Source organism: Scylla paramamosain, chromosome 35, assembly GCF_035594125.1.
Source record: "Scylla paramamosain isolate STU-SP2022 chromosome 35, ASM3559412v1, whole genome shotgun sequence".
Lineage (NCBI taxonomy): Eukaryota > Metazoa > Arthropoda > Malacostraca > Decapoda > Portunidae > Scylla > Scylla paramamosain.
Genome location: NC_087185.1, coordinates 15,873,601 through 15,890,590, shown reverse-complemented (window position 1 = coordinate 15,890,590; position 16,990 = coordinate 15,873,601). Strand labels below are relative to the sequence as shown.

Genomic DNA, 16,990 nt, shown 5'->3' with positions numbered 1-16,990 from the left:
CACACACACACACACACACACACACACACACACACACACACACACACACACACACACACACACACACACACACACCTCATAATCCCTTAGTCATCATGAGTCTCCATTTCTTTCTTCCTCTAAATGTTCTGTATTAATTTTACTTTTAGAGCAACACATGCCTCAACTCTCTCTCTCTCTCTCTCTCTCTCTCTCTCTCTCTCTCTCTCTCTCTCTCTCTCTCTCTCTCTCTCTCTCTCTCTCTCTCTCTCTCTCTCTCTCTCTCTCTCACCTGTAAGAGCTAAGATGTGATTTACAATGATTATATTTTCCCTCCGGTAATTTTTTTCTCCTTTTTTTTCTTTCTTTTTTTTTTTTTCGTCTCTAATTCTCAGGTATTGATTGATTTGCCGGAGGGACGGACACGGCGGACCGAGGAAGCCCCGCGCAAAGGAAACAAAACAGTACAAGTTTTATCTCCTTTCTCAGAAGTCATGCGTTTATTTCGTCACCTCTCTGTTTTTTTCCTTCCGTTGCGAGGCGTGTAAGGTGAGGGTATCCCGGCGTGAGGTTACGGTTTTGTTGTTGCTGTTGTGTGTGTGTGTATGTGTGTGTGTGTGTGAGTGGGTGGGTGTACATGTGTGTGCGTGTGTGTGTGTCGTGGTTGTGTTAGTATTTGTTAAGTTTTCCACCTCGCTTGATGACACATACTCTCTCTCTCTCTCTCTCTCTCTCTCTCTCTCTCTCTCTCTCTCTCTCTCTCTCTCTCTCTCTCTCTCTCTCTCTCTCTCTCTCTCTCTCTCTCTCTCTCTCTCTCTCTCTCTCTCTCTCTCTCTCCCTTGGTTATATTCAAGACTTTCCTCCTTCCTACACTTCATTTTCTCACTGCCATCATCACCCTCTTGCTAACTTCTACTAACTTCTATCTCCCTATAAGCTTAACATCATTCCTCTCCTCTCACTTTATCAACTTCCAATCACCAACTACCCTTTACTCCTCCGTTTAGGTATTCCTCCTCCTCCTCCTCCTCCTTCCATCACAAGAGCCACTCCCATCGCCACTACCCACAAAAAAATAATAGCGCCACATAAGCTTGATGAACGTTAAAGGTATCCCTGACCACTATGCTGTGCTCTGTTGGAAGATACACGAGTAGTATTTAGGAACTTGTTGTCCTTAGTGTTTATTTCCCACTTCACTACAGTGTGTGTCTGTGTGTGTGTGTGTGTGTGTGTGTGTGTGTGTCATACTGGTGTTGAATTTTCTCCACCTCTCTTGATGGCACATCCGCTCTGTGTGTGTGTGTGTGTGTGTGTGTGTGTGTGTGCGTGTGTCATACTGGTGTTGAATTTTCTCCGCCTCTCTTGATGGTACATCCGCTCTGTGTGTTTGTGTGTGTGTGTGTGTGTGTGTGTGTGTGTGTGTGTGTGAGTGTGAGGTCACCTGTGTTGTTATAATGTGACATTAAGAAAAGATTGTGTGGAGAGAGAGAGAGAGAGAGAGAGAGAGAGAGAGAGAGAGAGAGAGAGAGAGAGAGAGAGAGAGAGAGAGAGAGAGAGAGAGAGAGAGAGTTCGTGTGCGTGTGTGTGACGTCACCTGTACTATTTTAACGTGACGTCAAGGAAAGAGAGAGAGAGAGAGAGAGAGAGAGAGAGAGAGAGAGAGAGAGAGAGAGAGAGAGAGAGAGAGAGAGAGAGAGAGAGAGAGAGAGAGAGAATTATTCACACAAACCAATTAAAGCAAGAGCACTATAAAATGAAATTGGGAGTGAATGGGAATTAATGAAGAGTATGAAGCGGGTTGATATTATTATTATTATTATTATTATTATTATTATTATTATTATTATTATTATTATCATTATCATTATTATTATTATTATTATTATTATTATTATTATTATTATTATTATTAATTCGTTAGGTAAACACATCAACGGTATAAACGTCACACTTTAGATTATTGATTCACAGTCATTCTCGCAACACGCTCACTGGATCCACACACTTAAGAACATAAAGTAAAGGAAGCTACAAGAAGCCATCAGGCGTACACGTGGCAGTCCCTGTATGAAACCTGCCTACCTATTTCCACCTATCATCCCCTTACATAAATTTGTCTAATCTTTTAAAGCTCCCTGATGACTCAACACTAACAACCTGATTACTGCGTCCGTTCCATTAATCTACTACATTTGAAAACCAATTCCTTCCTGTCTCTTTCTCGAACTTGAATTTTTAAGCATGAACTCATTATTTTTTGTTGTATCCTTATTACTGATCCTGTGAATTTTGCTTACGTCTCCCTTGTTATAACCCCTATGCCACTTAAAGACTTCTATTAGGCCCCTCTTAACCTACGTTTACTCACACCTCTCCACCCTCAACACTCTGCAGAGCCACGCAACTGCACGTCACACTCATAATCATGCCACACTCTTTATCCTCACTCTGAAGCTTCCACTTTTTTGCACTCCACATCCTCTCCGCCACCCTTCCTCACCTGAGAGTCGCATAGGTGAGATGAAGTGCGCAGGAATAATTAACCGCGTCCTCTTCCCTTTTTTTTTTTTTTATTCACTCGGAAGTCGTAAGAAATGTGGGATAAAGTCTATCAAGATGACTAACACTTACTCTTGTCTCCTCACCTGAATGTCGAAGAAAGTGAAGGAAAGTACCCATGGAACATCTAACATTTACGTCAGCTTCTCGCCTGAATGTGTACAGTAAGAAAATGAAGCAAGTCTGAATAAGACCTTACATCTACAAAAACACTGCTCCCTCACCACTCCTATTTCCAAAGGACGCAGAGATGATTAGCCGGGCTCTCAAGACTGTTTATCCTGTTAATACTGTAGAAATCTTATTAATCTGTCACTATAACCGGAAAAACAGCCTTAAAAATCCGTGTACCTTCAACTAAAGCCTTCTGAAACGGTGGAGGTACCGCGCAGAAGTGTTCAGAAAATAGTTCTTGGTAACGTGTTCCTTCTGCATCCATTGCTATCCTCGGTGTCCGGCAGGCGTGATTCTAGTGACAGATTGACAAGATTTCTACAGTATTAACAGGAGAAACACTCTTGGGAACCCGGCTGATCATCTCTGTGGCCTTTGAAAATAGTCTTGGTGGGAGAATAAGGTGCTTCTGAATACAGGCCTAACTAAAACACTCTTCCTTGCCATTTGTGTTAAGTTAGGTGAAGCGGAGTGAAGGAACGTACTTAGGAGCACCAGCACTCGGCCAGGTGATGTCCTCAGAGCACGCCAGCAGGTGAGAGGGAGGGGCAGGTGAAGCTAACTCATGATGTATTGCCGACTTAGCTAATGGTTGTTGCTGGTTCTGTTCGCCGCTTGACCTTTATCTGTAGCAGTAGAGAGAGAGGGGGGAAGGGCATTGCATCACTCTACATGTGAGGCGAGGTCAGGTCACGTAAACAGAGAGAGGAAGGTCAGAACTAGGCTGTGTGAAGGTCAGTTTTGGTGATGAAAGGTTGGAGGGAAGGGTCATATGGTCAGGCTAAGGGAAAAGGTGAGAGAGAGAGAGAGAGAGAGAGAGAGAGAGAGAGAGAGAGAGAGAGAGAGAGAGAGAGAGAGACGCACAACTATGGTGACGTTATTGAATCTCTCTCTCTCTCTCTCTCTCTCTCTCTCTCTCTCTCTCTCTCTCTCTCTCTCTCTCTCTCTCTCTCTCTCTCTCGGTAAAAACACACCAGACATAGCTCATTGCCTTGTATTGACTCGTAACATTAAGGAGATAAAAAATATTCTTTCATTTATAATTTATAACACATTATGTTTTCTACTTCTTGTGTGTGAGTGCACGTGCATGTGGATGTGTGTGGCTTTGTGTACACGTGTGTGTTAAAGGATGTGACTGCATCGCCTTTATGGTCATGACGTTATAAGACACGTGGCTGGTCTAGACGGTGCAGACATCCCGCCACGTACTCCCCCTGCCCTCGTCCCGCCGTCCCGCCGCCACCTCTCCCCCCTCCCCCTGGTCTGCCTTCCACCTTACCAGACGGATGTGCCCGTGTAGTTCCCAATAACAGCTCTAATAACAATTGCAGTGGCTGTGTGAGGTAATAGTAGCAGGAGAACTGGTATTAGTAGTGGTCGTAGTTGTTATAGCATTAGTTGTTCTGGTGGTGGTGTGGTGGTAGTAATAGTAGTAGTAGTAGTAGTAGTAGTGTAATATTGTTCTGCATTTGTTTTGCTAATAGAAAGATGAAGAACGCTAGTATATTCTTGTTTGTGATTAGAGAGAGAGAGAGAGAGAGAGAGAGAGAGAGAGAGAGAGAGAGAGAGAGAGAGAGAGAGAGAGAGAGACGAGACGAGACGAGACGAGACGAGAGACGTGAGAGACGTCGACAAATAATTATTAGAAAGAGAACAAAAATCCTTAGCAACAGAGATAAAAATTAAGAATGGAGTTTTAGGTAAAGGGAGAGGAGGAATGTAAGCGGGCAGGCGTGAGGGAGAGGGGAGGAGAGGGGTAAGGAGTAAAAGTGAAGAATGAAGTAAGAACAAGAAATCTAACACGAAAAAAAAAAGAAAGAAAGAAAATGTTGCAGCTGGCTTCGAAGATGAGAGGGAGGGAAGGAGGGGAAGATAGAGAAGGAGGTGGAAGATAAAGTGTATAGTGAAAGATTTGAATAGGATAAAGAATGATGGACAGATAGGTAATACACACACATGCACACACACACACACACTTTACCTTAACGAAAACAAGTGATATTGTTTTTCAGAACAGGTTTTAGGTTTGTGTGCCTAGTTGGGCGTACAGTATGCGTACTGGCTAGCTGCGGACCATCATTCATCTGTATGCCTATACGAGTATGTCTGTCTGCTTGTCTGCCTGTCTGGGTGTCTTCCTGTTTACCTGTCTGTTTAGCTGGTGGTGTGGCATATTAGCACTGTCTGGCTGCCTGTCTGTCACACTTTTCCTACTTTCAATGTCTGGTTGAGGCTCCGTCTGGCTGGCTGGCCGGCTGGCTGACTGACTAATACACTTTCTGCTGTCTGAGTGTCTCGTTTACTGGATACTTGAATCACTAAACTCCCTGGCTAGTTGATGTATTTCTTTCTGCTTGTCTGTCTGTCTGCTTGTCTGTCCTAGTGATTGGTTGGTTAGCTCTTATCGTCTTCCAGTCAGAGCGGTTGGGTTGCTGTCTGCAGGTATACCACGAGTCGGACAGCCAGCACGTGAGGTTAGCACAGGTTGTATCATGACGTCACCTGCCCACCGCCTCGCACACTCTTCTGTCTGAATTCAGCCATCCTCCATCCTCGACGTGTGTCAATAATAAAGAGAGTAAGAAAAAAATGAAAAATGTGTAAAATAATAGGTAATAAGTGCATGAGGCAGTGAGTGAATAGGAAGTGGGGCTGATGACGCACTGATGACGCTGTTTGTCCCACCCGTCCGTTGTGTGTGTCCTGGGCTGACTGACTGTGTGTGTGTTCTGTCTGTATGTTTTCATGTCTGTTTCTGTCCGTTTGATTTGCTGCAGGATGGCTGGTTGTCTGTGTCTGCCTGCCTGCCTGTCTGCCTGTATGTCTCTGTCTCTGTCTGGCTAGCTGGCTGGCTGGCTGGCTGGCTGTGTCTGTCTGGTTGTCTGTCTGGCTGGCAGGTTGACTGGCTGGTTGTCTGTGTCTGTCTGTCTGTCTGTCTGTCTGTCTGTCTGTCTGTCTGGTTGGCTTGCTGGTTAGCTGGCTGGCTGGTTAGGTGTCCGTCTGTCTGTCTATCTCTGTCTGTCTGTCTGTCTGTCTGTCTGTCTGTCTGGCTGGTCGGCTGGCTGGCTGGCTGGTCTGGCTGGCTGGTTGTCTGTCTGTCTGTCTGTCTGTCTGTCTGTCTGTCTGTCTGTCTGTCTGTCTGTCTGTCTGTCTGCCTGCCTGCCTGCCTGCCTGCCTGCCTGCCTGCCTGCCTGCCTGCCTGCCTGCCTGCCTGCCTGCCTGCCTGCCTGCCTGCCTACCTGCCTGCCTGTCTGTCTGTCTGTCTGTCTGTCTGTCTGTCTGTCTGGTTGGCAAGCTGACTGACTGTCTGTCTGTCTGTTTGTCTCTCTTCTGTCTGTCTATCTGATCTGTCTGTCTGTCTGTCTGGTTGACTGATTGTCAGTGTCTGGCTTGCTGGCTGAGTGGTTGGCTGTGTAACTCGGCTGTCTGTCTCACTTTGACTGAGTAAATGTCTGGCTGACTTGCAGACTGTCTGACGGGCTTGATGGCTGAATCTGTCTGTCTGCCTGACCAACACTCTTAAGTATCTGCTGGCTTTATTTGTCTGGCGTACTGACTGTCTTTGACCAACTGGCTGACTGGCTGGCTGACTCTCTGTCTGTTACTTGGCTTGCTAGCTGGCTGAGTGACTGGGTGTTGGTACTGAGAGACTGGCAACTGGCTGACTGGCTGGCTGGCTCTCTGTCTGTTACTTGGCTTGCTAGCTGGCTGAGTGACTGGGTGTTGGTACTGAGAGACTGGCAACTGGCTGACTGGCTGGCTGGCTCTCTGTCTGTTACTTGGCTTGCTAGCTGGCTGAGTGACTAGGTGTTGGTACTGAGAGACTGGCAACTGGCTGACTGGCTGCCTGGACCCTTGGCTGGCTTGCTCTTTAGGCGTCTGTCTGGCTGGATAAATATTTCTTTCTCACTTTTATTTATTTATTTATTTTATTTTTTCAAGAGGATGTAGGAAAGGAAATGAGGTCGATTTTTGCATTTAATTTTCTTGTGGGAATTATACCAGTAGCTTACCTTCTTGTTTCCTCTCTCTCTCTCTCTCTCTCTCTCTCTCTCTCTCTCTCTCTCTCTCTCTCTCTCTCTCTCTCTCTCTCTCTCTCTCTCAAGTAACGGTGTTTTCAGGACTAAATAAAACGAAAAGATAGCAAATTATGTCTTATACGATGAAGAGGAGGAGGAGGAGGAGGAGGAGGAGGAGGAGGAACGCAATGTTTTGAAGGTTGAAAGTTGTCACAAGTGCCTTTCTCATGACCCTACCCCCTCCTTCTCTCTCTCTCTCTCTCTCTCTCTCTCTCTCTCTCTCTCTCTCTCTCTCTCTCTCTCTCTCTCTCTCTCTCTCTCTCTCTCTCTCTCTCTCCATAAAGTTGAATATAAATAGTGAAAAGATGAGATGCAAATCAGTGTACCTTTCTTGTTCTCACCTCCACATTACAGTGACGAAAGCTGCTCCACCTGTTGCCTCCACCACATGTTCCACTTACCTGCCTTACCTCTTAATTGTTGTCTTCGCGTTGCCCACCTGGCGCCACTCCACTCCCTCCACCAACACCTGTCTGCTGCCATTTGTGAGGTGGTGTTGAATGTTCCACTACTGACAGCTGTTTCATCTCCATTCTTCCACTGTAGGGTTGTGTGTCTCCACTGTCCTCCACCTCATCCACCTTCACTCCACTTTGCACCTTCTCCACTTCATCATTCTCCACCTCGTCCACTTTCATTCCACTTTATACATTCACTTTATTATCATTCTCCTCCACCTCCACCTCATGGTGTTTGCTCGCCGTGCCTCCTCCACCATCGTTCTCCACTTCATTCCACTTTGAAATCCACCTTATTGCAGCATTTTCTTCACCATTTTAGTCCACTTTCCTCCACCACCACCCAATGCCACCACCACTACCACCAAACCACTTTAACCTTCATTCCACCTTCCTCCACTTGATGTTTTCTTCATTCCTTGGGTGGATGAAAGTGACAAAATGAAGGTGGAAGAGTGGATGACCTGAGTGGATGGCCTCGTTGTCTTTTCAAGGTCGTAGGTCGAGGGAGTGTGACCTTACTTCGAGAGAGAGAGAGAGAGAGAGAGAGAGAGAGAGAGAGAGAGAGAGAGAGAGAGAGAGAGAGAGAGAGAGAGAGAGAGAGAGAGAGAGAGGTTTTCATTGATCTCTTCCCCATTCTCCTTCGTCCTCCTCCTCCTCCTCCTCCTCCTCCTCCTCCTCCTCCTCCTCCTCCTCCTCCTCCTCCTCCTCCTCCTCCTCCTCCTCCTCCTCCTCCTTTCCTCTCTTCCCTTTGTCTTCCTCTTCCTCTCTCTTTCGTTTCATCCCTCCTCACCTCTTTATTTATTTATTTTTTTCCTCAGCTGTTTTTCTCTCTCTATCTTTGTTTCCTGTCGTTTTCTTGTGTTCTTTCCCTTCACTTCTTTATTGCGTTATTCTTTTCTTCACTCTTTCTTTCTTTCTTTCTTCTGTTTTCCCTCTTCGTGTTGTCTCTTATCTTTTCTTAATAATTTTTTATTCGTTTTTTTTTATTTCTTTTATTTTTATTTATGTTCTTTCTTCCTTTCGTTTCATGAATTTTATGTTTCTTATTTTCTTATTCTCTCTCTCTCTCTCTCTCTCTCTCTCTCTCTCTCTCTCTCTCTCTCTCTCTCTCTCTCTCTCTCTCTCTCTCTCTCTCTCTCTCTCTCTCTCTCTCCACATTTTTTTCTTCCTTTTTTTCCGTGTTAACCGGCGTAAGTAAGATTATGCTCTCTCTCTCTCTCTCTCTCTCTCTCTCTCTCTCTCTCTCTCTCTCTCTCTCTCTCTCTCTCTCTCTCTCTCTCTCTCTCTCTCTCTCTCAATTCTTATTCTGTTGAGGCAGGTCAGAGGAGAGGCTGAAGTAAGCAACGATATCTCGCTGACCTTTGAGTTTCATTCTTTTGTAGGTTACTCTATTCCTCTCAATGGTTGGTGTCGAGGCAATAGGGAGCTTTAAAAGAGGATCAGGTATAGTTATGGATGGGGATGATAGGTATATTTTTTAAAGGGTGAGCCACTTGTAGGATTGATAGCTTCTTGATAGCTTTCTTTTTCTTTCGTATGTTCTTGTGCTACTTTCTTGTGACCTGCAGTTCTGGTCCCCATATTGCAGGAAGGTTATAGGGCTGTTAGAATCAGTACAAAGGAGAATGACGTAAAGGATGCAGGGGGTGAGGGGTATTCCTTACGAAACGAGACTGAAGCTTTCAAGTTTACATTCCTTAGAGAGGCGTTAAGTTAAGAGGGAGGTGATGGAAGTCTTTATGTGGTATAAGGGTCATAACAAGAGTGACGTAAGGGAACTTCTCAGGATCAGTAATGAGGATAGAACAAGAAATAATTGGTTTAAGGTTTATGTTTAGGTTTAAGAAAAATACAGGAAGGAATTGGTTGTCAAATAGAGTAGTTGATGAATGCAATGAACTCACCAATGAGGTTGTTAGTGGCGATTCATTAGGGAGTTATAAAATAAGATTAGACGAATTCATGGATGGGAATGATAGATGGAAATAGATAGGTATACTTCATTCAGGGACTGCCACGTGTAGGCCTGATGGGTTCTTGCAGCTTCCTTTGTTTTCCTATGATTTTTAGCCTCATGTTTAATCTTATAAATCTGGTAGTCTGTTTAGTCTGTGCCTTAAGATCATTGAGTTGTGTATTGTGTCCAGTGAAGTCCTTGGTGTTACTTGTTGACTTGCAGTGGAATGTTGTAGTGGCTTCCATGAAAGCACTCGAGACTCAGAGGCATGATGGCGTGAGTTTGGAGCGCAATATTTTGACAGGTAAAGGTGTGAGGGAGTAGTTCCAATAATTTTGAATATAAGTACATAAGAAAATAAGGGAAACTTCAAGAAACCATTAAGCCCACCGGTGGCAGTCCCTCTACAAAGCATATCTTCCTGTATCCACTTAGCATCTCATCATAAATGTGTCTAATCTTCTTTCAAAGCTCCCTAATGACGCAGTTTCTGTTGTTGTATTTGTTTATTTATTTGTTTACTTGTTTATTTTACGTACTTATTTTTACTTTCATTTATTTATTTTTTATCTGTTTTATCTTATGTATTTTATTTTATTTATTTTTTCTTCTTGAAATGTCTGGTTAAATTAAGCAACACGTGTCTTATTTTTCGTAGTAGCAGTTAAAGGGTTGAAATGCTAAATAAGTTAAAGGAAAAGATTACTCCCCATCAAGTGTATTACTCATTTTTATTAGTTACTTTACTGATTTTCTTACATTCTTACACTTTTAATTATTTTTATCTATTTTTTTATTATTATTTTTTTTTGGTCTGATCGTATGTTTTATTCATATGTTGAAAGTTTTCGTCTGATATTAGATTACCGCCAGCGTAAGTACTTAATTAGTTTAAATATCTGCATGACTTTCCTCTCGTGTCTTTGTTTCAGAGAGAGAGAGAGAGAGAGAGAGAGAGAGAGAGAGAGAGAGAGAGAGAGAGAGAGAGAGAGAGAGAGAGAGAGAGAGAGAGAGAGCACTATCCTTCCACGGTATACAACTCAGTAATTAACTTCTCTTTCCCCCTTCCTCTCTGTCTCTGTCTCTCCTCCCACCCATTCCTCTCCCGTCTCTCCCACCTGCTCCTCTCCCTTTCCCTCTCCGTCCCCCCCTACATTTGCACACCTGCGGCACGTGAAGTACAGGTGTTTGTTAGATTCTACAACTGTGTCTACTGATGAAGTGACTACTATTGCTACAAGTACTGCTTTACTATTACCACCACTACTACTACTACTACTATTACTACTGCTACTATTATTACTCTGAGTATTAATCACATTAATTTACTATTACCGTCTCCATCACCACAATTACCACCACTACTACCATCTGCTGCCATCTTCTACCAGTACTACTTCTACCAACTATTACTACTACTACTACTACTATCACTACCACTACCATCATCACCACCAGCACCACCACCACCACCACCACCACCACCACCACCACTACCACCACCTGCAACAACTACAACAACAACAACAGCATCTTCACGAAAGGAGCCTCGGTACCGCCTGGCGAGTGGAGCTGGTACTGGGAACTGTCTCCGAGTCTGCTCCTGGGAAGGCCGGAACTCCTTCGCCGAGGTCCGGAGAGAGAAGGGGGTGGGTGTATAAACGAACCAAAGTGTCAGCGTTCAAGTTATCATTCCCGCCAGCCCGCCAGTGAGTCGGTGAGGGGGAAAAGAAGATGAAGGAGGGAGTGAAGGAGTGAAGGAGGGCAGAAAGAGGGAATGGCGAGAGACAGACAGAGAAACACACACACAAACACATATATATAAGCGGAAGATCCTTTGTGTGTGTGTGTGTGTGTGTGTGTGCGTGTGTGTGCGGAGATACATAAATGCGTTGAATAAATTGAATAAAATCTCGTTAAGAAATAATTAATAGACATAGCTGAGAACTTAATAGATTGTTGAGTAAATAAGTATTATTCAATAAGAGAGAGAGAGAGAGAGAGAGAGAGAGAGAGAGAGAGAGAGAGAGAGAGTGCAGCTGTGAGGTAGATATAAAATGGACGGTACAGGTTTGGATGAGACAGGTGTAGATAGACAGATGTGGGTGAGACAGATGTGGATAGGGACAGGTCTTTCACCTGCAATTGAATCCGCAGTGGTGAAGTGGCTACAACCTCATTCTTAATATATCTCCACTTTGTTAATTAGAAAGCTAGTGTTGTTTGGTGGAAGAAGAGGTGGGAGTGATGGAGAAGGTGTAATTTACATAGTGAATGACTTAATGTATTTCCAGTTAACTTTATTTTCTACTTATTTATTTATTTTTTTTATTTTTTATTTTTTTTATTTCAATGTTTTGATGTGAGTATATTTCAGTCTCACTCACTTTTTCCTTCTCTCGTCCATCCCAGGTCGTGGACTGCAAGGAGGCGAGAGAGGCCAGTGAGTGTTGCTTTCTGTTACCTTTCACTCTTCACCCATGAACCTTATTCACCTCCCTTAATTATCAGGTACGAATGAGCGCTTTTCCTTTTCCTCTTGCATTTATTACTTTTTTTTCTGAGACTGCGATCCATTTAATCTCATCTGTACAGTGACCCCGCCCTCAGTGCCATCGCCCCCCGCTCGCTGGCTGGCACCGCGCTGGGGTTAATGACTTCAACCCATGTCTCGCTTCCTGGCACTGACCTCCACAGCTCTTCCTTTCACTGTTGGCGTACGAGACTCCTTATTTTGAAGTGCACCTGTGTTTTCATCTTACTTTTTCAACTGACCCTCTTACGTGTCTTTTTCATCGTTATTGTCTCATTGTGAAGTGTGTACCTGCGTTTTCATCCTACTTTTTCACCTGTATCTCTTACCTGTCTTTTTTGTCGTTATTGTCCTATTGTGAAGTGTGTACCTGTATTTTTCATCCTCATTACTGCATCCTCTATCTTACATCAGCCTGCGGTCACCCGTCCTTCATTCACCTGTAGCTCTCGTACCTGTATTTTCATCCTCATCACTGCATCCTCTTCCTTACATCCGTGCTTCATTCATTCACCAGTGCTTCATTCCCGCAGGTGAGTGATCTTGACAAGAAGTAGCAGACTGTAGTGATGCCGCTCTGAACTGACTGACGCGTAACTTCCTTTGCAAACCTGTCGCTTCCCCCACACCTGTGAGTGAGGCGCAGGTGTGTGCTGGTAATGGCCTGGATTATGTTCCGCCATGGGATGAAGAACTAGTTACTTGTGTGTGTGTGTATGTGTGTGTGTGTGTGTGTGTGTGTGTGTGTGTGTGTGTGTGTGAGAGAGAGAGAGAGAGAGAGAGAGAGAGAGAGAGAGAGAGAGAGAGAGAGAGGTCATAGTTCATGCAAATTATGCTTTGCCCCTCTCTCTCTCTCTCTCTCTCTCTCTCTCTCTCTCTCTCTCTCTCTCTCTCTCTCTCTCTCTCTCTCAACATTCTTGAGTCTGCTCTTACCAACTGTCCTTGCTCCTCCTCCTCCTCCTCCTCCTCCTCCTCCTCCTCCTCCTCCTCCTCCTCCTCCTCCTCCTCCTCCTCCTCCTCCTCCCACGTCCGGACCTTACCACCTCCCTCGCCTACAGCTGTTGTTCCTCGCTCCTACCCCCCTCCTCTCTCCTCCCTCGCTCTCTCCCTCCCTCGCTTCCCCACCACCAACTTCACCGCGCACAGGGCAACGTTCGGCCGCCTGCACCCTCCGTTACTCTCCTTTTCACTCACATTTTCACTCACAGACTCGTACTCTCTCTCTCTCTCTCTCTCTCTCTCTCTCTCTCTCTCTCTCTCTCTCTCTCTCTCTCTCTCTCTCTCTCTCTCTCTCTCTCTCTCTGGCCTGCGTGTTTCCGCTGCCTGTCAGTCTGCTGGTGTTTCTCCCTCCTTATCTTTCCCGTGTCTTTACTTACTTTACTTACTGCATCTCGTATATACGAGATGCACGCTGGGTTAACACAGGCTCGAGACCGTCATTGGTGGTAGTAGTAGTAGTAGTAGTAGTAGTAGTAGTAGTAGTAGTAGTAGTAGTAAAGGTTATGGCAATGTATTAAGATGGTATGTTTCTTTGTTTTCCTTGTTTGGTGTTTTGCATGTGTGTGTGTGTGTGTGTGTGTGTGTGTGTGTGAGTGTGAGTGTGTGTGTGTGTGTGTGTGTGTGTGTGTGTGTGTAAAAAATAATAATAATAATAATAAACGGTTTATTCTTTAGGCAGTCAACAAACTGAAAATGTACATTGGGGGTGGGGGAATACTTGACATTAATCCTAAAGGTAAGTCAAATCTAGAAGAGACTATTGATTGATGGCTGGTGTGTGTGTGTGTGTGTGTGTGTGTGTGTGTGTGTGTGTGTGTGTGTGTGTGTGTGTGTGTGTGTGTGTGTGTGTGTGTGTATGTGTGATACTAATTCAGTAGAGTATACATATCTAGTAAGAAATTGATTTTATGTCTTAGTATTATATTTCAGAGAGAGAGAGAGAGAGATATGAAGTGCTTATTAAAAAAAAAAAGAGCCCAGATATCTACGTACTTCTCGGAATAACTACATCACTCATTACACAAACATCATTCGGTGACCCTTCATTGCAACGTATCCTGCGTTTATCTTCCAACTTGTGTCCTTCCTTTGCTTACCACGTGCAGCAGTGAGCCATGTGCCTTGCTGCCTTCGTAATTCCCCTCGAGTGCTTGAGAGACACACCCCTGACACTGACACAAGTAAACAGGATGCAAAATACGAATCAACACTGAGCCATAGAAAAAAAAAAAAAAGTGAGTGGTAATCCTGCGTCATTTTTTCTTTCCCTTGCTGACGATGAGCTGAGATGGAGTCGGATCTTGTGTCGTAGGATTAGATCTTGTTTAAACACACTCGAATAGCATTTACTCCTATTTCGTCGAGCAAAGGTTCTGTATGGTCAAATAGGCTGAAGTATTCCATCTTAACCGTGACAGTACTTATAGGACTCGTTGGTCTGGCGTGCGTGTCCTTGACGTTACATCACTCAACAAGGCGTGGAAGGAGGGAGGGAAGAGATAAGGGCAAGAGGAGGAGGCAGGAAAGGAAGGAAGGGAGGTACGGAGAAAATTCATAATAGCTGAACTCATCTTGCACAGCTGGAAAACCTTAATTCTCTCCTTTTCCACTAGTTATTTTATAAGCAAACGACTATTGGTCTCACGTAGGTTTGATTTTACCTCTCACTACTATTTGGGTCGTCTTTCTTTAATTACCAACCACTCTGTGACATCTTTTCTTGTTCTACACCCTCCTGCAAATATGGTGCTAGTTAGACATTGCAAAATTTCATCTTATTTCATCTCCTTCCTTGTAGATGCTGTGAACTGTTGCCTATACTAGTGAGAGTTAAAGCTGCAGGCTCTCCATTCCTGCTCTTATGTTATTAGTCCTTAATTATTAAACAATGACGTGTTTCCACCGTTGGTTTCTTGGTTTCTCGTAAAGTTATAGTACGTGCCTTTTTACTCCTAGAGCTTGATTACTAAACGAGAACTCTTAACCCTTTGACTGCCACTTGGTACACCTTTCCCTAATTACCAATCACTTGCCCTACAGCCACGTGCAAGCTTTGAACTGGGAAGAAATTGCAAAATGTATTCTTTTTCATCGCCGATTTTCTTGTAGATGTTTATAAAGACTTCACGCATTGTTTCTGGTGCTGCTAATTGTTTCCTGTCGCAGTGAATATTAACTTCTCTAGTTTGCGTTTGTGAGTCACTTGAGAGACGAGTGGGAAGGGGGGAGGTGGGTGCAGCTCAGTGCTGGAGAAGCAGGGGAAGGAAAGAAGAAACCTGAGAACGAACATCCTTTAATCTTGCGGCCTTGTGATGCAAACTGTTCGCTATCCACAGCATGTTCCCGATAATACTGAGCTCTTACCTTCCCTCCCTGCCATCACCCCCACGCGGCGCTTTGATGCGGGAAGGAAGCATGTCACTTATAAAGCACTTCGTCGGGAGTTTTCACCACTAATCCATTGTTCCTGTGGTGACGAAATCCTTGTTACCTTTGCGATGTGAAAATTGCCAAGTATCAGTACGTCATAAGGATCATATTCTGAAACACTTCTGAAGGATGTTTTTTACGGTTCTAGTGGCAGATTATCAAGATTTCTTCATTACTAACAGGAGAAACACTCTTGAGAACCGGGCTAATCATTTCTTTGGCCCTTGAAAGTAGTCGCGGTGAAATGACACGAGTTTTAAGGATATTTTTTTCGATTCTAAGTGACAGGTTAACTATATATCTACATCACTAACAGGAGAAGCACCCTTGACAACTCGGCTAATCATCTCTGTGGGCTTTGAAAGTAGTCGCGGTGAAGCGATAAGGGTTTTTAAGTATTTATTTATTTTTTTTTTTTTTTCGATTCTAAGTGATAGATTGGCACTGTTTATACATCACTAACAGGAGAAGCACCCTTGAGAATCCGGCTAATCATCTCTGTGGCCCTTGAAAAATAGACGTGGCGAGAGAACAGATCGTTTCTGTTTGCGGACTAATATCGCGTCTGTCCAACCTTCCCTACTGAAATCAGGACATGGTGTTGGTTGTTTTTGCCGTGCATCACCACACGCCGCCTCAAACCTGAAGGTCATCAGGAGGATTTAGAAGCGAGACTCTCCAACTTTCAGCTGTTTTGGTGACCTTATGAATGTTGAGGGAGAGAAGGGGAGGAGGGAGGAGGGGGGTGATAATAGCATGTTGATACTGATGGTGGGAGGGAGCTTCTTACCGGAAGCTCCCTCTTGTTCAGTAGATTATACCATTTGTTATAACTTGATACATGTTACCCTACTCGGCTGTTTGTCACACCAGTGGCAAGAACATTTGATTTAAAGGTAGCGTGTTATAAGTAAGCCTGAAAGAGAGTTTGAATCAAGTCAATATATACAATTTATTTACACCAACAAGAGTTCACTCGTTACGGGGTATTGTCGTAACGTAGTGGTGTTAGGTCTCTGATTACTGGAGAGACTAACAATAAATAAAAATCCTACCTATTCTCACTTTACTTATCCTTACCTACCTGTGGGTACATATACGTCCTGTACAAGCAAGGAAGAATGTGCTCTCTTTTATAATTAGGTTACTATATTACACTATCACATTTCATTATTAGGTTGTTTAATATGTGCTATCATTACTGTATGTTACTTATGATCATAGGGATGAGCACAGTGCCAGTAAGATGTAGTTATATTCTCAACGTGATGATAAACTTTACTTACTTGTCACTTGCAGCAGTCTTTGTCGCCGCCTCAAGGTTACTTCACCCCTCATCCTCGCTGCCTCCTCATTACCTCACGCTTCCAAGTGAAACACCACCACTCGTTCGAATCCCTCACACATCAATGGGCACTTAGAACTAACTCTCCTCTCTTTCTCCTTGTCCCTCTCCCTCACCCATCATCACCATCACCACCTCCTCCCTCTCCTGTTCCTGTTTTCCTCTTGCTTCTCCTTCACTTTCCTCAGTCATCGATATCTTGTGCTGACCAAATCGTGTGTGTGTGTGTGTGTGTGTGTGTGTGTGTGTGTGTGTGTGTGTGTGTGTGTGTGTGTGTGTGTGTGTGTGTGTGTTAAGATATATAAGTCATTCCTTAGTGTAAAGAAACTAGAATACTTTGTTAAAACTATTAATAACTTTTGTTTGTTATAAAGTGTAACACAAAGTAATGAAATATTGTGTAAAAGTGAGTGTGTAAACTTTCCTCTGTGTTTTGTATTAAGAAAAATTGTATTATAGTATATTCAG

The 16,990-nt window shown here is 43.9% G+C and overlaps 1 long non-coding RNA gene across 1 annotated transcript; it reads left to right on the top strand.

Annotated features, from left to right (window-relative positions):
- Nucleotides 1–321: 321 nt before the first annotated feature.
- LOC135090694 (uncharacterized) lies at nucleotides 322–15,963 on the top strand. The gene is made up of 4 exons (XR_010262087.1): nucleotides 322–528; nucleotides 11,628–11,658; nucleotides 12,282–12,394; nucleotides 15,643–15,963. It is a non-coding gene; the product is annotated as an uncharacterized LOC135090694 (long non-coding RNA).
- Nucleotides 15,964–16,990: the final 1,027 nt, after the last annotated feature.